General features: G+C 32.9%; 1 pseudogene across 1 annotated transcript; it reads left to right on the forward strand.

Moving 5' to 3' along the window:
- The first annotated feature begins 3667 nt into the window (after nt 1-3667).
- Nucleotides 3668-9206, forward strand: LOC309858204 (protein eyes shut homolog pseudogene; annotated as a pseudogene). The gene is made up of 2 exons: nt 3668-4418; nt 9093-9206. The product of its transcript is annotated as a protein eyes shut homolog pseudogene (transcript).
- Nucleotides 9207-27489: the final 18283 nt, after the last annotated feature.

A 27489-nucleotide genomic window follows, 5' to 3' on the forward strand; every position in this document is an offset into this window, starting at 1 on the left:
AATAGACAATCCTACCAGATAAAATTTTCAACTTTTTTCCACCAAAGTCGCAACTTTAATAATCTACAATAAACTTCTTTCTTTTCTCCTACTTGCACTGTAGTCATTGACATATATTTTCTTCCATACTGTTTTATTATCTCTCCACGTATACTTTCCTCATGACTTAAACAAAATCAAGTCTTTGTCATTTTAAAACAACATTCCAACAACTTTACATACATACTGAAATATATTTAAAAAATGTGATTAATATAATCAGATTTAGAACTCCAGCCCATTTTTCTCCTATGCTTTTATCTGCATATACCAGAAATCTGGATACTTCTACAAGGAAATCACTCCAGTACAAATTTGGTATATGTTTAAGGGATTATGACATATCCTTACCCCTTACCATCTTATTTCTGTACCTGGTCCTCCTGGATTTCTTTCTATATTCTTATTTAGGTCAGCAGCCTTAAAAACATTGTAATTCTACTATTTCAGTATTCTGGACTTTACCAGTGTTGCATTTCTTCTGCATCTGTTTTAATCACACCATCACTATTGTTTCACTAGATTAGTACTATTGACTCCCCCACAAATGTCTCACTCAGGTCTCCCAGTTGTGTCTACCAGGCCATTCCCCACAATTCAAATAAACTGTTATTAAAATAAAATTTGCTGTTATTAATCTCCTACATAAAATATTTAAGAGGTTCTCCATTGCCCTCAGATAAAATGTGAGCCCTTGTTGATAATGCCTGCCATTTATTATATAAACTCTCTCTAAATCAAGAGCTTATATTTTATCACGATTTATTTTTCCTCTAGACTTAGAAGCTCAGCTTCTCTTACTTATTCAGAAGTATCCAACGTCACACTCATCTCAAATATTTAGATAGTATTCTCTTGGGAATATGCTTCCCTTGACAGTTTTCCCAGGTGATTCTATTTTACTGTTCAAGCTTACCCTTGAGTCCTATTAACGTACCTGCTACATATTTTCATAGTTCTCTAGACTATTATTTTGATAATGTTGTTGCTTGCTTAATAATTGTTTCCTTCATTAAGTTATTAGTCTTTCATATTGATATCTCATTTCACTTGATCACTGATGAGTTCTTCATACCTAGGATATTTCTTTGTACATAGACTGGGACACATATATTTAAATTATTCTTAAATCTTAGCAAGATTATTCCTTTACATTCAGAAGTTATGACTAACATATTTGAAATGAACATGATCATTCATAACTTTTAATTCTAGGAAAGTTATAATTTTACCTCTTCCAAATGTATTTTAGGGTAACATATTACTTGTATGAATTTATATTTTATCAATTTATAATACAACTGAATTTTAAAAGAGAAAATTTATAACTCAAATTTAATTTCTTTTTAAGATTTTATTTATCCATTTGATAGAGAGAGAAAGAGCACGAACAGGGGGAGCAGCAGAGGAAGAAGCAGACTCTCCGCTGTTCAGAAAACCCAACATGGGGCTCAATCCCAGGACCCTGGGTTCATGATCTGAGCTGAAACCAAGAGTCAAACCCTTAAACAACTGTGCCACCCAGGTGCCCCCAAATTTAATTTCTACATTATCTAGAATGGTCATTAAGAAATTGGACTTGGGACACCTAGGTGGTGCAGTTGGTTAAGGGTCTGACTCTTGGTTTTGGCTCAGGTTGGGATCTCAGTGTCCTGAGATCATGCTCCTCCTCCACTTTGTGCTCAGCGTGGTCTCCTTAAGTTTCTCTCCCTCTCCTTCTACCCCTCCCTACTGTGCTCTCTCTCTCTCTCTAAGATAAATAAATCTTAGGGAAAAAAAGGAGATTGGACTTAACATAAATATTTGATATGAATCAACAAGTTAATTGCACCATATAAAGACATAATCGTTTAACAACATTTAATTGACAGTCAAAATAAATTTTAAAAAGGTGGGATTTTGAATCTGACAAACCTGGATTTTAATCCAAGCCATGCCACTTACTTACTGAGTGAACTTGGACAATAACAAAACATAAAACATTTATTGAATGGCTTGTATGTTCTTACATAGTCAACTCAATCTTCAATACTACTATGTTAATTTAAAGCTTCTCTATTAATTTCTTTAAATAAATATATTTAATAAAATATATTCTTCTCTATATATAAGAGTGAAGGGAATTAAAACCTATGTGGCCTTAAAATGTAGAATGAATAAATAACATAACTGAGATCAAATGAGCATGTTTTTTGTTATACCATTTATCTTCTTTATAGAATTCAATTTTTGTTGTGATGATTACAGGGTTTTTAAAGATTTTATTTACTTATTTTGAGAGAGAGAGTGACGCCTGAGTAGGAAGGTTGGGAGAGGTGTAGAGGCAGAAGGAGAGAGAAAATCTCAAGCAAATTCTGTGCTGAGAGGGATTCAGGTCTTGATTTCAGGATTTTGAGATCATGACCTGAGCTAAAAATCAAGAGTTGAAGACTTAACCAACTGAGCTATCCAGGCAGCCCTGTAGTTTTATTACTACTCAATTACTGGAGTGATTTAAGCAGAGAAATCCCTCAATGAGTTGTAGTTAGTTGTAACTACTATCTTTTTTTTTTTAATTGGGTCAATATTAAATCTCAAAAGTTTTGTTTTGTTTTGTTTTGCTGTTTTTTGCTTTGTCTTGGTGTGTGTGTGTGTGTGTGTGTTTTGTTTTGTTTTGTTTTGTTTTGCCTCAGGAAGTAATGATGCCTTCCAGACAGAATTAATTCCATTTGCCCCGACCCCCTTTATACCAGTGGTGAATGATGAAATAGAAGTCAGTTACCATACAACTTTTACTTATCATCCTTTCATTATTCCATTTTACATTTCCTTTTCCTTCTTTACCTTCTATACTCCTACATTTCTGCAGAAGTTGGGTGAAGTGTCATTCTGAGTTTAATTGTTTACATGACAGTTTTTCTAGAATATCTTGTATATCTGGGAGTTCCCATCTCCTGGATTAGAGAAACATGATTTGTCACCAACAGGTGCATTATAGGTTTTATTTATATGAAAATATATGAACATTATATTTAAATCATTTTTGTTCTTATTTTATGGATGATATTTTTAAAATGTTTTTGTAAGTCAAATCAAGAGGAATACTGATGTCTGAAGAAAATCAAAACCATCCATAAAAGTAGGGTCTTGATTATTGCTACATTTCAGTTTTGTTGAAGCTTGGTGTAAAGAAAACATACAAAAGACTACAGTAAATTGCTGATTTCATTATGTAACAAAACCAAAGCATTTCAGAAGCACATAATTCTATATTCCAGGATGAGATGCAGCATATCTTCACTTTTTTTTTTTTTTCTGGCTTTGTTTCACAAAGAAAGTGCCTCGATGGTGGCAGCACAGTCCTTCCAAAAACCATCTTAAAGTTGTCTGTATAATTAAGTAACTTAGGAAAAACTTCACTAACAATGTATATTTTTATGTTTAAGGGGATATTTAAACCAGTTGAACTCTACTGTTGATCGAAATCCACTGTCACAAATCCATCTGCATTTTGGGATTTGAAGAAAAACCAGCTCCCAGGATCCTTGAACAAAATCTCTGCTTGGAAATTTTCAGCAACACTCAAATCCATTTTGCACCAGTTCTTTATGACACTTTCATGACAGACTACAAAATACAATTGCCCAAAATGATTAACAAATCAATTATGCTTCTGAGCCTAGTGGTTCTTCATAGCACATTTATAAATGGAAAAACAACATGTAAATGGCAATTTGTGGAAGAATGGCATATACAGCCATTATCATATGTGGTGAATTGGACACTAACAGCAAACATCTGCATGGACTTCTATAGAGATTGCTGGTTTGGGATTGTAAATACCAAAATGAATACTTCAGGCAATCAAGTTGTTCCCCAGATTTGCCCTTTGCAAATTCAATTGGGGGACATCCTTGTAATTTCTTCTGAACTATCTCTTCAGTCTCCAGAAATAAATTTGATGAATGTTTCTGAAGCATCATTCATTGACTGTCTGCAAAACATCACAACTGAAGATCAGTTACTTTTTCGTTGCAAACTAAAAGGAATGCATACTGTTAATTCTCAGTGGCTGAGTGTTGGGACACATTATTTTATCACAGTAATAGCAAGTGGTCCATCGCTTTGTCACCAGAGGCTACGACTAAATGTGACAGTGAAAGAACAGTTCTGCCAGGAATCTCTGAGTTCAGAATTTTGCTCTGGGCATGGCAAATGTCTTACTGAAGTTTGGAACAAGACATACAGCTGCCATTGCCAGCCTCCATTTTCTGGAAAATATTGCCAAGAACTTGATGCATGTTCTTATAAGCCATGTGAAAATAATGGCATTTGCATTAATAAAAGAGGAAAATGGAATACACAAGTATATGAATGTATCTGTCACCAGCCATTTACAGGTAAGATTATTTAAAAAGATGTTATTATTTAAATAACACAATTCGGGATGTCTGGGTGGCTCATTTGGTTCAGTGTGTTCCTTTGGCTAGGTCATGATCCCAGGACACTAGGATTGAGTCCCACATCTGTCTCCTTGCTCAGCAGTGAGGCTGCTTCTCCCTCTGCTTATGTTCTCCCTGCTTGTGCTCTCTCTCTCTGAAAAATAAATAAATAAGGTCTTAACAAAAAATAACATAATACATTTAAAATAGGAAAATAAACTGAGTTCATAAACTGTTACTTCCAAAAAACAAACTACGTTTCCAAAAATTTTGTAGATCTTTTAGAATGAGCTAAATTTGGAATCTGGACCTAACAAAATTCCTATCAGGCATTCTCTAAAATAATTTTTTATTATTTAAATAAGAAGGTTTTTTAAAAAACAAGTTTTACCCTGAAATACGTATTTTCACATCTTTCTCAAAATTCACTCGCTGTTTCATATATTTAATATAAAATTGTCATAATAGTATTAGTCATAGAATAAAATTTCCAAGCTTATTGTATTTAGTTTAAATAGTTCTGGGTGATAATATAGAAATTAAGTGTGGACCTGAGTGGAGGAAGGTAAAGAGGTATGTGATTGTGGGGAAGGCATAAAGTTGCTTGAGACCCAAGAGTAATGTTCTTTTGCATGAGGTGTGGGGGGAGGGTCAGAGGGAGAGCCAGAGAATCTTAAGCAGGTTCCACACCTAGTGCAGAGCGCAATGCAGGGCTCAGTCTCATGATACTGAGGTCGTGACCTGACCTGAGCTGAAATCAAGAGTAGGTTGCTTAACTGACTGAGCCACCAGGTGACCAAGAGCAGTGTTCTTAATGGAAGTTGATGTGGTCCTATGAAGTGATTAATAGATAATAGTGGAAAGGAAGGAAAGAGCATGATATAATTAATAAACCTGGTTGTAATAAACTTAAAAAAGAGGCTATGGTGAGGAAAGGTTGTAAAAAGACATTTGGTGAGTAGATGAAGCTGTTAATTTAAAAACAATGTAAACTATACTATCTGAGACTGAGTGAAGATTTAAGGGAAAATCAACTATCACTACTTGAAATTTTACTAGGGAATTGGGTCATCAGAGGTCAATAAGGAGAAATGTTGAGAAGTGTAGGGAAAATTTTAATCTATAGGAACTTATGAAAGGGAGAGCTGACATAGAGGGTTACAAAGATATGGGTAAGAAAAGGATGATCTAACAAAAGGAATTGCTTATGCAGTTTGTAATGGTAGTATAGGAAAACAACAAATTGGTACTACCTTTTGGTCAAGAGAGAGGAAAGAGGGTGAGCAGTAGATATGATAAAACAGATGAGGCTCAGAGAAACAACTGTAAATTTTTTCAGGCAGACTTTAGGCGACTTCAAAAAGGTTTTTCTTCAGTGTGCCCTGAGGAAACTATACTGGACCTAAGACTGTATAATAAAATATCTCAATAAGGCCTTGTGGACTCTAAAATTCCTTTCAGAGTAATTTTAGACTCTTTTTTTTTTAATATAATTTTTTATTTTTTATAAACATATATTTTTATCCCCAGGGGTACAGGTCTGTGAATCACCAGGTTTACACACTTCACAGCACTCACCAAAGCACATACCCTCCCCAATGTCCATAATCCCACCCCCTTCTCCCAAACTCCCTCCCCCCAGCAACCCTCAGTTTGTTTTGTGAGATTAAGAGTCACTTATGGTTTGTCTCCCTCCCAATCCCATCTTGTTTCATTTATTCTTCTCGTACCCACTTAAGCCCCCATGTTGCATCACCACTTCCTCATATCAGGGAGATCATATGATAGTTGTCTTTCTCTGCTTGAGACTCTTTGATAGGGAAGTACTAAGACCATTTCAGAAGTTAATTCCATCAGTATTCACTGAACATCCTCTGCCTATAATTGAGATCAAATTCTCATTTTACTCTCCCTGGCATTGGTGCACAAAAATATAAGTGACCACAACTCTTCCTGCAGTTTATCAGACAAATAAAATTAAGACAGGTCAAGGGGTCTCTGGGATGCTGTCGGTTAAGTGTCTGCTTTCTGCTCAGATCATGATCCCAGGATCCTGGTATCTAGCCCCATGGCAGACTCCCTGGTTGGCGGGGAGTCTGCTTCTCCGGCTGCCACTCCCCCTGCTCATGCTTTCTCTCTCTCACACACACACACTCTTGCTCAAATAAATAAATGAATAAAATCTTTAAAAAATAAATTTAAAACAGGTCATCAAAAAAGTGAAAACTTCCAAATTGCTGATTCTGGGTGAATGAAAAAGTAATTTAATTGAGAGACCTTAAAGCATACATTTTAGTTTGTCTGAAGTATTTTAAAGAATATTTGACCAGAAAATTTCTACCATCTGTCAGAATATTAATTGGCATATATGTAATCATATGTCATAGAATGCTATTTCAACAATTTTATCTTAGTTGCATATAGGTGTTTATTTCTACCCAATGTTTATTTGTTTATTTATTAGAAACACAATCTTAGATCACTTAAATCATTAATGTTAAATACCATAATACTGAGCATACAACATAATGCCACTTTATTAGAATTGCTTCAATTTTAAATCTAAGATGATGCAGAAATATGCAGAATTACCAAATAAACTGAGAATATTAACTGTATTGGTTTGTTAGTGATGCAATAACAAAGTACCATAGTTTGAGTGGCTTCAAGATCAAAAATTTATTTTCTCACATTCTAGAGGCTAAATGTTAGAGATCAAAGTATCATGTAAGCAGGATTGGTTTCCTCTGAGACCTCACTCCTTGGTCTGTAGATACCCATGTTCTCCCTGTGTTTTCCCTCTGTACGTATCTGTATGTCCAAAATTTTTCTTCTTATAAGGACATCAGTCACATTAGACTAGGACCCATCTTATTGACCTCATTTAATCTGTATTACCTCTCTAAAAAAGATCCTGTTTCCAAATACAGTCATATTATGAGCTCCTGGAATGAATTTCAAATATTAATTTTCAAATATGAATTTCAAATACGAATTTTGAGGGCTCACAATTTAGCCCATTATACTAAGATTGAAATAGGATATGACCTATTGAACATTCTGTTATAAAATTTAGCTTTTGTACATGGAAATATTTGGCATGTAATTATATTTACTTAAATTTTTATTGTGTTGGGGTTGTTTGGAGATAAATAATAAGCGTTCTGTAGTATTGGGGCAGGGCTGTCAGTCTATAAAAGAATTTGAAAGGTTTCAATGATAATGGCAAAAATTGTTTATGAGTCAAATTAAGAATTCAACTAAAGGGGTGCCTGGGTGGCTCAGTGGGTTAAAGCCTCTGCCTTCGGCTCAGGTCATGGTCTCAGGGTCCTGGGATGGAGCCCCACATTGGGCTCTCTGCACAGCGGAGAACCTGCTTCCTCCTCTCTCTGCCTGCCTCTCTACTTGTAATCTCTGTCAAATAAATAAATAAAATCTTTAAAATAAAATAAATAAAAGGGTGACTGGCCTATTGCTGAATGATGGGCAGCTGTTTTATAGTAACGTGTCCATTTGCCATGCCCTAGAATTTTCTAGGCACATTCCTCTACAAAGGATATTATGAGCTGATTAACTGCACAAAAAGTATGCTATGAAAGGTTATGGTATGTGGTATTGTAGGACCACAATAGTTTGTAATAGTGAGATTTGGAAACTTGACACAATAGATAGGGCAAGAAAATGTACAGTTTAGAAGTTGGTGCATAACTTCTGAGAATCCAGAATTTTTCTCCTTCTCCCCCCCATAATTTCAGATTTTATTTTATTATTTTATTTTATTTTACTGTGGAAAGAACACTTAATATGACATCTACCTTCTTATTAAAATTTTAAGTATACGACATAAAATTGTTGACAGTAAACACAATACTGTATAGCAGATCTCTAGAGTTTATTCAGCTTGCTTGACTAAACCGTTATGTCCTAGTTTCTCTTCAGATGTCAAGTTTTCACATTTTCCCCTTTTGAATTATCACTTTGGCCAGGTGATAGGACTAAGACACAATGTACTTTTGAATATGTCACTTTGTAAATTATTACTGCAGGGCTACCACTGTGTGTTGAAGAGCTGATATATACGTATATTAATATTATCCACTGTCAAAACATGATTAACAAATTCAAATTATCATGAAAATCAACTAAAGCTCAAATATCAACAATCAGAAAAATATTAGAATACTATAGTGTGGGTCAGAAGATGGAAAAACTTATTGAGGATGTCAAGCTTATTGAAATTAATTTTTGTTTCAATTTAAATACGTCATCATTGAGACTTTTTTCCCTTAAGATTTTACTATTTATTTATTTATTTATTTATTTATTTGAAGTGCTGGAGCAGAAGGAATGGCAAAGGGATGGGAGGGAATTTCAAGCAGATTCTGTGTTGATCACAAGCCTAATGCAAAGCTCAATTCCATGACCCTGAGATCATGACCTGAGCCAAAATCAAGAGTGGGTCACTTAACAGACTGAGCAACCAGATGCTCCTTATTTCTTAGAGTTATATTTTAACAAAATTTTGACCATCATTATTAAAGAATTGAGTAAAAATTAATGACAATAGTTAAGTATATGCAATGTAATTGTTTTTAATCTAATTGAAAAATTAATTTTCTTTCATTTAAATAGGCATAAATTGTTCAGAAATTATTGATCAAGATCAACCACATATCTGTGTCCATGGGAATTGCAGCAATATTACTATAAATAATTTCATCTGTGAATGTGATGAACCATTTTCAGGTAAAAAAATATACATATGTATGTATATGTTTCTATATATATGCATACAAATCATATTATTTTTGTCTTCAAATTAAATTTGAAATGTTTCATTAATACTAAAAAATGTAATTTTAGAGGTTCTATACTTTGAATATGTTTTAGGGATATGTTTATTCAGTTTGGTTAGCAATTAAATGATCCTGCTAAATATTCCATAATATAAGATGAGTTTTGGACACCAGTTGACAAGTTTTTCACCATGATAAAATATATTTTGTTCTTAAGTTCTAAAATATTTTTAGCTATGGTGCACATAATTTACATAATTTTGCACATTTTGCACATACTTTGCATAATTATATCTAACTTATTTCCTTATGTAACATGTCATTACAGACAAATCCCCTTTTCTGAAGAGGAAAAATTTTTTATTTCTTCTCAAATGAACTTAAAAATGGGGAATGAAATCACTACTTAAGGCAATACTTTCTTAACTATTGATTTAATGTTTAAATAATGAAAATACGTTTAAACACAGAGTAGTCTATAAGAATACCTTCTGCATCTGCACTTAATTCTTCTTTGACAGGCAGTCTTCTAAGATAATTACTAACGTTTAAAATAGATGCTGATGGTTCTTCAACTAATGTGTATCTTCTGGTTTTCGTATAGTCAATAATATCAGTAATATTCTGTGGTGGATCAATAACAGTGACACAGTATAGGGGCAAACTGCATATTCGTTATCAGCTTTCTGGGTAAACACAAATTTGAAACTTTTAAATTAAAAAACTTAAATTGCCTTTTATCTTTTTGTACTTTAATTATTTATTACAAAATAAGAAATGAACATCAGCTCAAAACAAAATGTGTAAATAATAGTATATTTATGCCAGGGACTTGTAAACTTCTTTTCTGTGAAGGATCAGATAGTAAATATTTTAGATTTTCTGAGCCATGTGTTTCCCATTTCAATAACTCAATTCTGCTATTGTAGTGTGAAAGGAACCATAGAAAATATGTAAATAAGTGAATTTGGTTTGTTTCAATTAAGCTTTATTTAGAAAAATAGGTAGAAGGTCGTATTTGGCTTACAGTTATAGTTTATCAACCCCCAATTTATACCATACCTGTAACCAATGGTATGACCAAACTTCTATACCAAGAACTTATAGATGACTCTCTATACACCTATCACATAACTGCTTGGCCTGTTTGTTTCATATAAAAACACAGACATTAACTCATAATTTCCTGTGGTTCCCACTGACCCAGCTTACTTGCAATTAGGAATTTTGTGCTCATAGGCCAGCATTATCATATCCTTTTCCTCCTATCTACTGAAATAAGGAATCTTATTTGTGGCTTCTTGGGTCTTCAAAATCCTGCAAGCTGGCCTTAAGTGAGAGATCTAATATTCTTTGCATCTGGAAAGGACTGGGAAAAGAGAAGTAGGTTATCATTGGTTAACATGCTAATTTATCCTCATGTTCCAAAATGTATAGCCTATGTATTTCTACCACTCTGAGAAAGGACTGTGGCAGAATTTGAAGTACAAAGTGGAGACTTATCAAACACAAACCTTTTTACTTTAATGAAAGTTATGAATAACGGTACTTAGAAATCCAGGACAGATGGCAGTTTGGCAATTGGGGAAAACGGGTATCTTAGCAATATTCTGTCTTTCACTCCATGAACATAAACTGCTACTATCAAGGGCAAACGAGGATGAGAACTCTATTAGAAGATCTAGTAACTGGGGTGCCTAGATGGCTCAGTCATTAAGCATCTGCCTTTGGCTCAGGTCATGATCCCAAAGTCCTGGGATTGAGCCTCACATTGAGCCCCACATCAAACCCCACATCAAGTTCCCTGCTCAGCGGGAAGCCTGCTTCTCCCTCTCCCATACCCCCTGCTTGTGTTCCTTCTTTCACTGTGTCTTTCTCTGTCAAATAAATAAATAAATAAAATCTTTAAAAAAAAATCTAGTAACTAGTATAGATTGGGTAATTTTCTGGTACCTATTTATTGCATTATTCTTTGACCTAAAACCATAGCCAAAAATGTGTAGGAAACATCGCATTTTTAAAGCTTATGAAGTACATATGTATGTGTGTATGTATATATGTATGTATGTACTATCAATCTTCAATCAATTTAAATCAAAACTGCAAAGAAATAGGTGAAGAGTACACCAATCTTATTTTAATATTAATTATCCTTTAGAAAAATGCATACACCCAAATTTTAAGACACCTCAAATATTACGAAAAATATGATAAGAATAGTTAACTGTGAGGTCAGACTGCAATATCAGACATTATAAAAGTAGAATTAATAAAAGTCCAATAAAAAACCATGAAATTATATTATTTATTATACTTCTAAACTTGAAATTTTATAAAATATTTACATATCTATTATAAGTGATTTGCTCTAATTTTATAACTTTTTAAGGCTTATTGAAAAAAATTACTATATCTTTTTGAGCAATTTAGAGAACCATTTAAACTCTAATTCTATAGATGATCAGTTTCTGACTTACTTTCATACTGTCAAAATATGAGTTTGATATAAAAACATATATAAACTTTTTGGTCTTAGTTCAGAACTAACTTATAGCTAGAAAAAATAATTTTAGTTTCAATATTCAAAAAAGTATATTTACAAGGCAAGCTGGGATCTCTGTACCCAAGATGAATGATTTAAAGAAACCATGGCATAGTATTGGAGGAATCATCTCTTTTTTAAAATGTGATAACCTCAGATAACAGGATATCTGATCTGTGTAGTGACAGATACTCTTAAGACATTTTGTTAGTAGTTTAAATCAGAAGGTGGGCAGAATATTTTCCAATACAAAATAGGTTTCTCCATTTTCAAACTCCCTATCAAGAGGTAGAATTTATGGAAAATTGAATTTTGTTCATGGAAAGAAAAGCTAACAGGAGGTAAATCAGATACAACTTTTTTTTTCATTTTTAATAATCGAATGTTAATCCTTTTGAAATTCAGTTCTGATAAAGGTTAGAAAATTAATCTGTCAGTTTGACCTTCATTCTAACCCCCTGCCATGTAGAGAATTGAGCCAGTCCTTATTCTCATAAGCATAATTTGTTAAATTTTATGAATAGTCATATTACATGAGCTGATTGGCACTCTATCTGTACACTCAACTCTGAGGCTTAAGATTCATAAAATTTAGAGTTAAAAATTATAGCAAATACTTACACAAATTAATGTAACATATTTAATGATATACATAATTTTTTAGGTGTTGACTAGGAAAGAGTTCAGATACATGAAGGTTATGTATCTGATAACTAACATGAATCTTCCTTTGCTACTTACCCTACTGTCGTGATAAAGAACTGAAGCTCACATTGCATTGCTTAATAGCTTTCCTTCTATTGTGATAATCCTCCTTTCATTGACAGAACAATGAATCTAAGTGTTCTCCATCACACTGTAAATTATCTGGAAGTGATTTATGTGTCCACTAAACATTTAGTATGTATTATTCACTTTATAAATAGTGATTATTGATAATTACAGGATCTCAGGATTATCATGAAATTTTCATGTCTTATATTAATGAATAAGAGCATAAATTGATTACAAATGAAAGGACTTGAATGCTCAATAAAGTATATAATGTGGTTAAAGTTATAAAACATATGTGTTGTGACATTTTAAAGACCTCTTCATTACTATTGAATAAATAGAACAGTTAATTACTATTTATCAAAGGACTTTCTTTTTACCAGAAAATAAGTCCACAAAATAATTAATCTCATCTCTATTTAACCTTTTGAGAAAATGGTGGAAATAAAATTATAACTTGCGTGGTCTTACTCCAATGACATTATTGTCTTATGCCAGTATGTAATGTTTCTTCTCTCGTCTGTTCAGTGAAAACTTAAATATTTAACAGTGAGGCAGTGTCAGTGTATATTGTATAGACCCATAGGATCCTATAGCTCTTGAGACCCAGTAAGACTTACTTGCTTTGCCATTTTTAAGTTGTCTTTCTTGAGTGATTTGAATTTAATTTATTCATTTTTTTCTTTTAATATAGAGACAATTTATTGACTCAATAATGCCGTCTTCTGGCCTTCATTATATGTCATATGAATTCAGTTATCATTTGCATTATTGTTCTCTATGGATATATCACTTTTTTCTCTGACTTAGTAATTTTGTGTTTTGTTCATTGACTGTACCCTGCATAGCAGTGATTTTCTTTGTATTGGTCCTACCTAAATATTACTAAACTTCTCAGATTTGAAAGCTAATTTTTTTTACTATGTTTGAAAAGTTTTAGACCATTATTTTAAATTAATTTTTACTGCCAAAATTTCTCCTTTTCTTCTACAATTACACATATGGTAGACACCTTATTTTCTTACTGGTCACTCTGACACTATTCATTTTAGCTCAATGCTTTTTCTCCCTGTATTTTTTCTTCAAATTAATTTCTGTTGATTTTGTTTGTTTTGTTTACCTGTGCTTTCTAATTCTGTCTGGTTTTGTTTACTCTTCAAGGATTTGGTATAGTTTGTGTGTGTTTAATATTTTTAAAATCAAGATGTAATTGACATATAACATTATATTAGTTTCAGATGTACAACATAATGATTTGATATTTGTATATATTGTTAAAGATCACCACAATAAGTCTAGTTAACTTCCATCACCATACACAGGTACATTTTTTTCTTGTGAAGAGAATTTGTGTGATTTAATGCAGTTTTATAGTTTTCTGTGAGAAAGTTCATCTGAGAAAAGCTATTCACAGTAGTGAAAAGTAACACAATCACCATTGTCAATATTTCTCTTGTGCACTCTTTTGTTTGTTTGTTTGTTTGTTTGGTCTTTTTTTTTTTTTTTTTTATTAATTTATAGAACTGTCCTCTGTTTACATTTAAACAGGTTAACTTTGCGGGGACCCTAAGTACAGACCTCCAGGTAGATATGTGTCATTTTGATCATCAAGTATATATAACCAGGGGCACCTGGGTGACTCAGTGGGTTAAGCCTCTGCCTTCAGCTCAGGTCTTGATCTCACAGTCCTGGAATCTAGCCCTGCATCAGGCTCTCTGCTCAGCAGGGAGCCTGCTTCCCCCTCTCTCTGCCTGCCTCTCTGCCTCCTTGTGACCTCTCTCTCTCTGTCAAATAAATAAATATAATCTTTAAAAAAGTACATATAATTAGGCATAAGGATCAATTTTTGACAAAATAATACTGACTTCCCTTTATGTATGGTGGTTAAATTTTTTAAAGGTTTTATTTATTTATTAGAGAGAGAGAGAGAGAGAGAGCATGTAAGCACAAGCAAGGGGAAGGGCAGAGGGAGAAGCAGACTCACTGCTCAGCAGGGAGCCCAAGGAGGGACTGGATCCCAGATCTGAGCCAAAGGCAGATGCTTAACCGACTGAGCCACCCAAGCACCTGATGATAAATATTTTTAGATTAAATTCACAACTATATATGAGGGAGCTTTGGTAAAGGGAGTGCTGTCAAGAAGGTGAACTTCTAAAGAAAGACAATTGAGTAGCTATAAATATAATATAATAAATATATTATTTTTGCCCAAATACTTTTACCTGGTACAATCAACTTAATTTTCTAAATATATCTTTTAAAATTATATATTATATATATATATACACACACACACACAAACATATATATATATATATATATATTTAAATATTTTATTTATTTATTTGATAGAGATCACTAGTAGACAGAGAGGCAGGCAGGGGGGGGAACAGGATCCCTACTGAGCAGAAAGAAAGCCCGATGCAGGCCTCTATCCCAGGACCCAGAGATCATGACCTGAGCTAAAGGCAGAGGCTTAACCCACTGAGCCACCCAGGTCCCCATAAATGATATATCTTTATATATTTTTTTCTCAAAAGATTCTAATCACTTTCTCTTTGCATATATTACATGGTAGAAAGATGGAATTGAAAGTTAGATAAGTTTGGTTATTAGATTCTGTAACAATGATATATAGATTTTAGTCATGTAATTTTTATTACGTCATCTATGAGATGAAGGAAATGTAATATTCCTTCTGCACTCACTGTGTAGAATAAAAGAGATAAGAAACACAGCATAGATGTGGTTAATATGGATTGCCATTGGAGTTAGGCAGACTTGTGTTTCAAGACCATCTCTACAATTTCCTAGCTTTCTGATCTTTAGAATATTATTTAAGCATTCTAAATTTTAAATTTCTGATCTATAAAATTATGAGAATTGAAATACCAATCTCTTGTTTTTTTCTGAGGACTAATGAAACAGTTCATGTAAAGTACTTGGTAAAATGACAGATACATAGTAAGTATTCAATTAATTTTAGCTGTTGCTACTTTTGCTATTATTTGACATAACTCATCATTCACTGCTTATTTCTTCTGTTTTACTAATACAGTCGAACCCAGTCTCTCTTTTTCTTCCCCAGCATTTGAGTATTTATACAACTGTCTTCTGTCTTCTTTTATTAATCTACTTCTAAACCAATCATCTTCTGCAATCAAATAGTTCTAGTGATTGTCCTATAAATAAATCATAAACATTCACATTTTCCCTGCTATTGCTCATATAATTTTTACCTTCTCTAGAATGAAGTTCCCTTTCTTTCCCTTTGCTTCCCCAAAATTCACTCCTTTACTCCTTCTACTGATTTACAAAGTCCTTGACAGCAAGGTCTGCAATCCAGTCAAATTTACAGCCTCATCTTGCAGCACATATAAGGTATTGAATAAATGTTTTGTAATCAAGAAAGTAAGAAACAGGAGGCTATTCTTAATCTTAAAGGAATTCAGAGTATTATTATTCTCTTCTGACAGATATACTTTAGAATAGATATGGAGCAAACTTTTTTTCAATCTGGAGTCACAAGTTTATATTTGAATATTATACATTCTTGTTGTCATAGATGGAAAGAAAAGGATCCCAGTTTTTGCTATGTGTTTTATTAGGACACTGGAAAGAATATTAAAACAAATATACCATCTCTTAAAAATGAAAAGTATAGTCTTGCTGTGCATCACCATGTGGATAATGTGACTATCTGCCTATCTTTGACTCATAATGTGTTCAGTTTTTATACAAACTATGAAAATTGTGGGATTGCATTGTTGTAAAAGTGAAAAAAGTATAAAAGCCACTTTTTAACCTTGCAATATTGAATTTACTAGTGCCTCCCTTTGTAGAATGTTGAATTGACTCTCATTAGTGACAGATGTTCTATACATTGCAATAATACTGCTTATATAATTGTGAATATTTTTCACTTCTGATTTGTCAGTTCCAGTGATTTAAAAATCACTTGATGACTGCTTGAAAATGACTGATGCCTTTTTCTGTATTAAGTATTTTCTTCTGGTGTAGTGTAAGTCTTTTAATGAGTTCTTGAATTCTGTTGAAGTCTGCATGTTTTAATTCTTTGTTCAAGTAAACAGGTGTGACAATTTATAGAATTCCATGCAGAAACTCTCTAATTACTCCATCTTGGGACTTAGAAATGTGTTTTATGGGGAAAAGCCATAAACTTATTTTTTAGATACAGGAACATTTTTTAACATATGGCTTCAACTTTTATTTAGTGAAAAAACTTGAAAATGACAATCTACAAAGTTGAACTTACAGAATGTTTTATCCTATAGGTAATTTTGTTATTCTGTTTTGTCTGTTAATACTCAGTGATATTTCATTTTTACATGCTAGCTATGAAATTCCAATACAAGAATTACTAACATATCATTATAAAAATCCCTTTCAATATATATGACATGCTTAGTTTCTTTAATCTGTTGATTTTATTATATTAATCAAAAACTCCAATATTTTATAACCTTCATCATTATGATCAAGTGTTTCTTAACATCTTTATTAACTGCATATATATTCAGGAGCACTTTTACAAATGGCCCCCAAAATGAGCATTTCCTGATTTAAGACAAATATTTGCAAGTGATTAATACATATTGATACCAAATTGTGCTCCAATTCAGTGGGATTCTTGTTAAGCTGAAGAGTAACTTTAAGAATAATATAAAATAAGAAATTAAATTAAGATGTACATTTTAATGAGATATCAATTGAGTAAGTTTGGAAAGAAAATATTTTTCTGTCACTGATGCATTAGATTTGATTCCATTGGTATCAGTGTCTACCTACTAAGACAGATTCATTTTGATGACTATACCTTATATGATGGCTTTGGGCAGAACATTTTTGTCTACCTTTCAAAATTCTTTTAACTGATTTAAGAATTAATTTGACATGAGAAAGATCAACAGGAGAAAGAGAGAAAAATTGAAGTATGTGGAGGAGGCCCAATAATGAAACTGAGATTTGAGGAAATGATCAAGGCAGGCAGTTTTTATACTTTTGAGATAAAGAGACAATAAATCTGTGAGAAATTGCAGAACAAAGAAAACTTATGTTTGGGAGCTTCAGTTAATAAGGAATTCTAAACAGAATTTGGGCTAAGGTGGTAAATTAGCAAGAGTAGTTTAACAAAGCTAGTTTATCTGGCCTTTTTGGCTCTGAATTTCCTATCTCTGATGGTAAGATTTTCTCATTATGTCCTGGTATAGGGAAGGTACATTTCACGTGGAAGAGTTATTTCCTCCGTATTGGAGATAAAGGGAGATCAGAGTGTTTTTCTTTCCCTAGCTGTTTCTTAAGTAATTTTTTAATTCAAAATGCTCGATATGCCAAGCAGCACATTTTGAGGAGGTCTGTCCTTGTCCCTACACTGAATATACCTGAACTTAGATCTGTTAGGGAACTCTTTTCACAGAGTTTATTCTGTTTTCTAACAGAATCTAAATAGTATGTATCATGGCAGAGGAGCCCACTAATTGGTATTTAAGGACTGAGGTTTCACTTCAGCTGCAGTGTTATAAGGAACTAGAGTTTCTTTCTTTTTTTTTTTTTTAATTTTTTCAATTTATTTATTTTCAGAAAAAGAGTATTCATTATTTTTTCACCACACCCAGTGCTCCATGCAATCCGTGCCCTCTATAATACCCACTACCTGGTACCCCAACCTCCCAACCCCTGCCACTTCAAACCCCTCACTTGTTTTTCAGAGTCCATAGTCTCTCATGATTCACCTCCCCTTCCATTTTACCCCAACTCTCTTCAAGAGTTTCTTTAATGCCTTTAAGACTGCTTTTATGAACCAAATCCTCTTACAAGATAACAATTATAGTATTTTCCCCCTGAAAATTGTTCCAGAATCATTATTACTCCTGTAATAGTCATTATATTTGTATAATGAAGAATTTCATTTGATGTGTTAAGAACTACAGAGCAAACAATTTTAGTTTACTGAATTAATATAATAATTTCTATGATAATTCTTTTATTATTGTCTTCTGAGTCTAGGTCACAATATTTGAATAAATTATAGTGCTATATGAAAAGATGATAACTGGGAGGTGTGTGTGTGGCAGGAGAACTGAACTTTATGAATGAGTCTAAACTTTAGGTAAGGTAAAACATACATCATGTAACTTTACTTTCAAACTCTAGTAAAATTCAGATTAAATCTGAGATGTTACTTTCAAAATAGTGCATTATTCTTTTCAGCATTTGCTTATAGAAAATTCAATGATTTGCTATATATTACTAATTGAATGTAAAATTATTTTCAAGTCAACATTTTTTACCTCTCAAAGCATTTTGACACAATATATATGAATTTAACCTCCTATAATCTTGAGTTTTCAAGGGTTTATTTTAGAACTCTGAAACATCTTTAATGAGTAAACTCATTACTCCAATGAGTAAATATGAAGAACAATGGTAGAAAGATTGAATATGACTATTATTAACTAGTTGGTAGTTTCTTTTTGTGACAAAAACCCAAGAAGATCTAACTATATTTGTATTTTGAAGTTTGTACTATATTTCCCTATGCAGATGACATTCAGTGGTGGTATCTACCCTATAAGGAAAGAAATACAATGATAATTAAGTACTTGATATATATCACACTGTTAGTAGACAGAGGAGGTTACTTCTTCCAAGACAGGTATTGTTACTTCTCAGCAACATTTGTTCTGAATGTTGTATCAGCACTTCAGTATGGAAACAAACAAACAAACAGACAGACAAACAAAAAACTGACTTTTATCAACAGCTTTAACTTCCTGGTTTTCTAGTCTGTAATCACACATGTATTTACTTCGCTATGCCTTTGATCTTTATTCTCATCCTCAGCCAAAAAAACATGTCTCTTTCTCCGTGCTTTGTTTTGTTTTGTTTTAAAGATTTTATTTATTTATTTGACAGAGAGAGACACAGTGAGAGATGGAACATAAGCAGGGAGAGTGAGTGGGAGAGGGAGAAGCAGGCTTCCGGACAAGCAGAGAGCCCAACGCGGGGCTCTATCCTGGGAACCCAGATCATAATGAGAGCAGAAGGCAGTCACCCAATGACTGAACCACCCATGAGCCCCATCCTTGTTTTGTTTTGTTTTTGTTTTGTTTCAGATTCTCAGGAACCCTTTCTTTATTTTTCCTTTGTCACTACTAGCTTTCAAACTCTTTCAACACTTTTAATTCTTATGATCTTACATCTTCAGCTACCTCACATACCTTTTACTGGTTATTTATTATTTTGTAACAAACTAACCCTAAACTTAGCGGCTTAAACTGATAACAATGTTTTTTTCTGCTCATGAATCAGCAATTTGCTTTTTATCTTTGCTTTGATAATTGCTGTTAGGAGTGGCTCAAAGGCTGGATACTAGAATCATCTGAAAATTGTTTATAATATTCACCTAGAACTTCACAGATCTGGCAGGTGATTGGATATTGACAGAAATGTTAGCTGGTGCTCTGGGATGGAATATTTACATGTCCCCTCTGTGCATGACATTAGCTTTCATAACATGGTACCAGAATTCCATAACCAGTATCTGGAGAGAAGAATGAGCTGTTATCGCCTTTTATGACCTAATCCCGAAGTGACATAAATAATTCTTTCTACACTCTTTGTTGAATATGTTATAAAGTCCTCTTAGGTTGAAGGGTAGAGAAAAGCTTCTGCAGACCATATTTAGTTGGAAATATTGCTGCAGCCATATGTGATAGTCTAACATAGAACACTTCCTTTTTTCTCTTTCATATTGTGAAATCCAAGTGATTCTCCACCTTCTTCTTCTTCTGTAGCTTATTATAGCAGAAGTTACTCTTTCTGCCATGTAACTCACATATGTCATGTGGCCATTATTGCTTCCTTTTAGCTGACAATTGCACTTACCAAACTATTGTTTTAATCATATCTTTCAAAATCTTCTTTGAGCTTCAAGCCACCTCATATCAGATTTGCTACTCCTTTCAGCATTGTCATTTACTATCTTCTTGGTTCCTCTTCATTAACTGATGGACCCCACACCTGGCTTATAATCCTTTTTTTCCATTGCAAAATTATCATCACTAATTTAAAATCTCACTTCAAATTCTTTGTCTCAGCTCCTCTGAATATCACAGTCATTTTACTGTACGAACTCACACCCACAAAGATGCCAAGAACCTCATCATTATCTTGAAATACTGAGTTTTCCTTCTAATTCTCTCACTTTCCAAATCAATCAACATTTCATTTTTGGAGCTGAAATCAATTTTTTTTTCTTCTGAGGAGACAATTTGTTTTGATAGGAAAATGGGCTTTTTGAGTTCAAGGACTTCAGTATGATCCCATATCTGCTCTTTATTGATCTTTACCAAGACTCTTAATTAACTTTTCTGAAGCTAAGTTTTTTATGTGCAGTAGTTGAGGGGGAGAAAAAAGCATTATTTTGAAGTGTGACTTAGATCTTGTATGTAAGGTAAATACTATTTTACACTGTGTAAGATGCACTAGATTATTATTAGTTTCTTCTTGCAAAAAGCTTTTAACCTTCTATAATTAATCAAAACTTACTTGTTACACTTCCATCATACACTATGATGCATATAGTTATGTTTGGATTTTTCAGATCTTGTATATTCTGTTCTTTTTACAGTTACTGACCACAGGTGGTGGAAATACCTACATTTTTTATGGCTTTACAGATCTATCTGTAGTCTTCACACTCGGGAGTACCCTCAACTTTGATCTGTCATCTGTTTAAGGTGCTTAAATAGGAGCTTCCCTGATTGTCTACTACTACTTTTCCAAAATCTCAAAGTTTTGTTGTTGTTGTTCAACCACTTTTCTCTAGAGCTTTGCCTCATCTTATCTCCATGCAGCAGATATTTCTTATCTGCTACACAGAAAGGACATATTAAGTATGATATCCATCAACTTTTATCTATTATTTATCAATTTATTTTAGCCATATAAATCCCTCACTTCCTTTCCTCTAGTTTCATTTACTTTGATGAGAATAACACTGACCTGAATCTGCCCTTGCCCATAATCTAATATATTCACTTAGCCCACTTGGGCTTATTATTTGATATATATTTTATTTCTAAGGAAACTGCACTTAATTCAATTATCTTACTTGATGGGATAGACTACTCATGAGAAGGTATTGTTTTATTTGACCTCCTTGCTATTGCTTATCAGTATATAGCCTAAGGCCCTTAGGAGTTTGGATACAGGAAATTTATTTTAATTTTTAGGCACACAGGAGAAGAAATACCAGATAAAAACACATTAGTGAGAGAGTATAAAGCATAGGAGAGATTCTATTATGAAAGATAGTGTTTAAAAACACTGATTTGGGAATTAAGTAGAAAAAAATATTAAATTTTGAGTGAAAAATGACTAAATGAATCAATCACTTAAGGAGATGGAGTGCTTGCTCACAAGGGCACTAAAATAAAGTCCTTAGGGTTTGACTTATTCTCTGTCAATTTTGTCTATAACTGAAATCATATTTTTATACAAATAATATTATGTATATTTCTGTTAATGTGCCCCATGATTAGGTTAAGTGCTCTAAAGAATTTTAAATAATTTGTGAACGATCATGATCGATGAAGAATTCTTCATAAAAATTAAAGCATATTATTCAAAAACATTAAAATATGTAAGAACTTTTACTAAAACCTTTTTACATCAGATATATTTCACAAAGTTTCCTGTAAGAATATGTTTCTGAAATTTTGATGATAGCACTTATTCTTCTTAGATATAGAATACATAATTTCTAAAATATTTATAAAATCTATCCATTTTGTGATCACCGTAACACACCATCTTTTAAGAGAAAATGTGGATTTTCCAAACATATTTAGATTCTTCCAGGGATGTTGTGTTTACTAGATCTTGATTATATTTAGACTTAGAAAAATCACATTTCATCTCCATATTAGTATACCACTTCCTTTTAAGGATCTTTCAACTCTGAGAGCTTATTTTTGAAGAATAATTAAGCAAATATATATTCTAGTGTAACTTTTTTAAAAAAGATTTTATTTATTTGTGACAGAAAGAGAGAGAGTGCATAAGCCACGGGATGGGCTGAGGGAGAGAGAGAAGCAGACTCCTCTCTGAGCAGGGAGCCTGATGTGGGGCTCAATCCCAGGACCCAGGGATCATGTCCTGAGCTGAAGGCAGATGCTTAACCAACTGAGCCACCTGTGAGCCCCTAGTCTAGTGTATCTTATGATTGCCTTCAAAGTGCATGAAAATTGGCAATATCATGTTAGGTTGTATGCAAAGAAAGTACTGTTTATTTAGTACTTGAACAATGTGAATTAAGACAAGATATATGTTGGATGTAATCATCTACATTTAAAATATATGTAAAAGAAATTAGCAGAAAAAAACATAGAATAATCCAACTGAACCTCTCCTTTCCCATTTGAGTTATATATTTGGTTCCTGTTTCATTTGAAAATAGAATCATAAGGAAAGTTTCAGGAAGTATAGAGTTTAAAGCAGATATTCTAAGATACTTAAGGGACATGACTCTACCACTCCAGTTTTCAATAAAAATACCTTAAGACATTTTATTAGAAATAGAATAGAAATTTACATAATCACATGATTCTATTCAGAGCAAAATACAAAACAAAACAAATGAACCAAAAACCAAAAACAAAAAACCAAAAACCTGCAAACCGAAGTAGAGAAAAAAAATCCATCAATCAACTTTTATTTTCCAAAACATTTTATATAATGGTCAGGAATATTTTTCTTTCTAATTGCTCTCTAATTTCAGTTATTATAAGACCATATCTGGAATTTCAAAATTTTGGAGTAAATGTTCTTTCTGAATCGTAGTAGATTTCAACATAAATTTCAATGATATCAAAGCAGGAGTCAGTGAAGTGCTGGTTGTGATGTGCTAAATTCAGATATGAAAACCCTAATTTTCTCCCTTCTCTAAATTCAATTTGCAACCCTGTTTCTAGCATTCATCTACATTCATCTTCATTTTATTTTTAGCTCCTGCAAACTTTCTATGTCGTAATTTTTATATCTCCACCTTTACTTTCAATACTGCACACTATATCCACATCCATCTTTGTACATGAAGGTAGTATCGAGGTAACAATTTTCCTTCTTGACAGCACACTTAATAACTTTTACTTTCATGTGGATGACACTTCAAACACTAGAGTTTTATGATTCACTCTCTATGATTATGCTAAATATAACTTCAGTCTATATCAGCTCAGTTGCTTACCAATCCCAGATTATCTTTGGGGCTCCAAACTAGCTAACACAATGTTAACCATGTCATCTAATACTTAAATGAATATTGTTTTTAGTGCAAAGAAATATTGGAATGCATATTAAGACTGAACAGGTCATATTGAGGACATCAAGCTTCATCCTTTTTAAAACTAATCTATTAAACTCGTGTGGATTAAATAATAATAAAAATGTCAGCTATCATTTATTATTTACTATATGTTGGGCATTGTGGCAAATGTATTTTATGCATTATTTACACGTAATCTTAAAAACAATACCATATAATAACTGTCATTATGCTTCTTTTTATACTTCTTAGAGAAGAGGAAGCTCAGAAAGCTTTCATGTTTAACATTTTTCAGAATCACAGCTAGTTTGTAGTAAAAAGGTTTTTATGAGATTAATGATATTAGCAAATTTTTCTCCTTATTAATACTCGTTGAAGATAGCATTTAAGTCATTGGCATAGACACTTCTGTAGCTTGTTACTAGTCATTTAAAACATGTACATTTAAAAAATGATCGTTTTACCACAAAGTCTTCTAGAAACACCCATTTCCTGAGAAAGTGTTATTTTATATCCAGTATCTAATATATGCAATTTTAAAAATCCATAAGTAAATTTTTAAATGCCACATGGAAGGAGCTTGTGCATTTTTCTTTGATATGATTTTAAGTCACAGTGCAATCTGGCAATTTCTAAACTTAGGCTAAAGCTAGGGATTTAAAATCTTTGGAAATTTACTTACATCATTTCCTCAACAGATGCTTGGCAGAAGAGATGGCTATGTATAGCTGAGGAAGAAAGTTCTTTGAGGATAGTGAGAGATTTGTTGAGGTTTAAATTCCTCAGGCTTATTTCAATTATATTTTTCCTTCTTATGTTGACTGGTAATTCACAAGTGTTAATGGAAAAGTGCCCCCTCCACATTGAGAAATCGAAAGCCAATATTTTAAAGAAATAAAACAGAAAAAAAGAGTAATAATTTTAAAAGCAAAACAACAAATCTAATTTCCTAGGAAGTTTATGTGACTGATAAATTTGGAAAAAGTATACATTTTTCATACTTTATTTTTTTCTAATAACAAGATACACAGAGATGTAATGTCCTTGAACAGTTCAATGGAATATAAATCTATATCTATATACATTTACCAGATTGGAAATTTTAATATTTTATAAAGGATTAAAATGTGTAACTGAAAGGATTTCACTGAAACAAAAATGCTTTCTTAGACTTTCCATGTCAAAACTTTCTACAATATTGGAGCGCCTGGGTGGCTCAGTGGGTTAAGCCACTGCCTTAGGCTCAGGTCATGATCCCAGGGTCCTGGGATCGAGCCCCGCATTGGGCTCTCTGCTCAGCAGGGAGCCTGCTTCCTCCTCTCTCTCTGCCTGCCTCTCTGCCTGCTTGTGATCTCTCTCTCTGTCAAATAAATAAATAAAATCTTTAAAAAAAAAACTTTCTACAATATTAATACCATTTTTATGCAATTTACTTGGGAGATATAAAAATTGGTGGTACTCTGTTGTTTTCAATACAATGTTTAATGTAGTTCTTGGACTTTTAGAATTTGAAGTATTATATTTGGGTTCCCAGATTAAGCAAATAAAAATACAAAAAAATTGATTAAATTTGAATTTCAGATGAACAGTGGATTTCCGTATATTGAATGGGACATAGACTTCTCCCTTAGTGTACAGAATTACCCTTAATCTGTCAGCTAGCCCAACTTGGTGGTAACTATGGGGAAATACATAGGGTAAGTAATAAAAAATATCTCCGTTTCATGCCCAAGAAAGCATGAGAAGGAGATTTGGAAAAGAGAGAGAAAATAAAAAAAGCAGTCAGTTGTGTGTCAATTTCCATCTTCCTAGAGTTAGCTCTATGAGGGAAGGGTGTTATTTCATTAAAAAAGAAAGACAGCACCAGGAGAAGAGGTCTCTTGCCAAGACTACCTGTTGTGTTTCTAGACACATATACTGGCTGCTCTTACATGGGTAATATGTCACAGGAAAATTCATTGGTTTCACTTTCCCAATCTATACTTAGTTCCTCTCTGATATAAATCCAAAAGAGAAGTCACTGAGATTCTGACTGAACACAAGGAGGAGAAGAGTGGACAAGGCACTGGGGTTCCCACAGTATTAGTAATGTGACTTTTTTTTTATTTTCCAGAGTGACATTTGCATCGTGGTTTTTAATTCCTTCTAACTTGTAGATATTATAAATATATCTCTTTATATATTAACTTTGCCCATGGTGCCTTGCATTGAAAAATAATTTGTAATCAAATCCATCAAGTTTTATTAATGTAGTTTTTGTATTGTTTTATTTCTGCTTGGATAATTATTCCTATCCATTATTATTCTTTTCTAATGGTACCTTACTCATTTGTGGCTCTTTATACTTCTCTATGTATGTTAGAGTACTTCTGTCATTTCACAAAATATGCAATTTCATATCATGTAAATAAGTGGGGTAATTTGAAGAGAACAGACATCTTTATGTTAATTTATGGCATGTGATAACATAAAATATTTCTTTATTTTCCATATTTCTTAATTTTTTATAGATTTCTTCGTAAGGCCTTATATGTATATGTTCCTCTACATGCATGTGTGTGTGTCTATGCCCATTAATAGGTACTTAAACGAGTCATGTGTAACATAGTTTCGGTTACTGTGATAAATATCTTATTTCTGATTATATTTTGTAATTATTATTTTTCTAAGAAAATTACACTGAATGTTGTGTATTAATTTTTTAAATTTATTTTTTATTTATTTTCAGCATAACAGTATTCATCATTTTTGCACCACACCCAGTGCTCCAAGCAGTCCGTGCCCTCTATAATACCCACCACCTGGTACCCCAACCTCCCACCCCCCCGCCCTTTCAAAACCCGCAGATTATTGTGTATTAATTTTGTATCTTGGTGGATCCTTGTGGAACTCATAATAGTTTAGTATTTTATCTTTTCATTTTATGCATTTTCTCAGTAGATAACTTAATTTCTCTATAAACATTTATAATAATAACATTGCCTTACAATTCTTATATCTTGTTTTATAAATAAGGCAAAGATGGCCCTGGGTATTGGCTCTAGTTTGTTTATTTCCTTATTACAGACTGAGACCTGTTATCTCAAAAGCCTGCTGTTGCTAAAGTAAAATTTTTACATATCCAGTAATTTTTAAAATAGCCAAAACAAGCAGAGAGTTAGCCACTTAGATTCTGCTTGTTCTGCATAACCTATGAACCTATACCTAGCATCTGCTGGCCATTGATATGATAGAGCCATATGGTGATAAAACTCTAAGGCTTTACTGCCTTACAGAGGTCTCCAACTCAGAGACTCCAATGGTACTGTTGGGTGAAATCACTTAGAAAAGCAAGCCCATTCTCTCATTCCTTTCCTGGAGTTCCTTGCCTTCCTTCTCTTCTGGATGGTGACTCTTTCTATAAGTCTCTGGATGGTATCATTCTTCCGCTCTCAGGCAACCCTGTCCAAGCACCATTCAGTGAAGTTTATTGTATGCTACTGCCTCTTGTAGTAAAATCATTTTCTGTATTTGGTCCCTGGACTTCTTAAACCCCTATGTGTTTCTTATTTCTTTTTAATATTTGTT

Source organism: Mustela nivalis (genome assembly GCF_964662115.1).
Source record: "Mustela nivalis genome assembly, contig: HAP1_SCAFFOLD_2013, whole genome shotgun sequence".
Lineage (NCBI taxonomy): Eukaryota > Metazoa > Chordata > Mammalia > Carnivora > Mustelidae > Mustela > Mustela nivalis.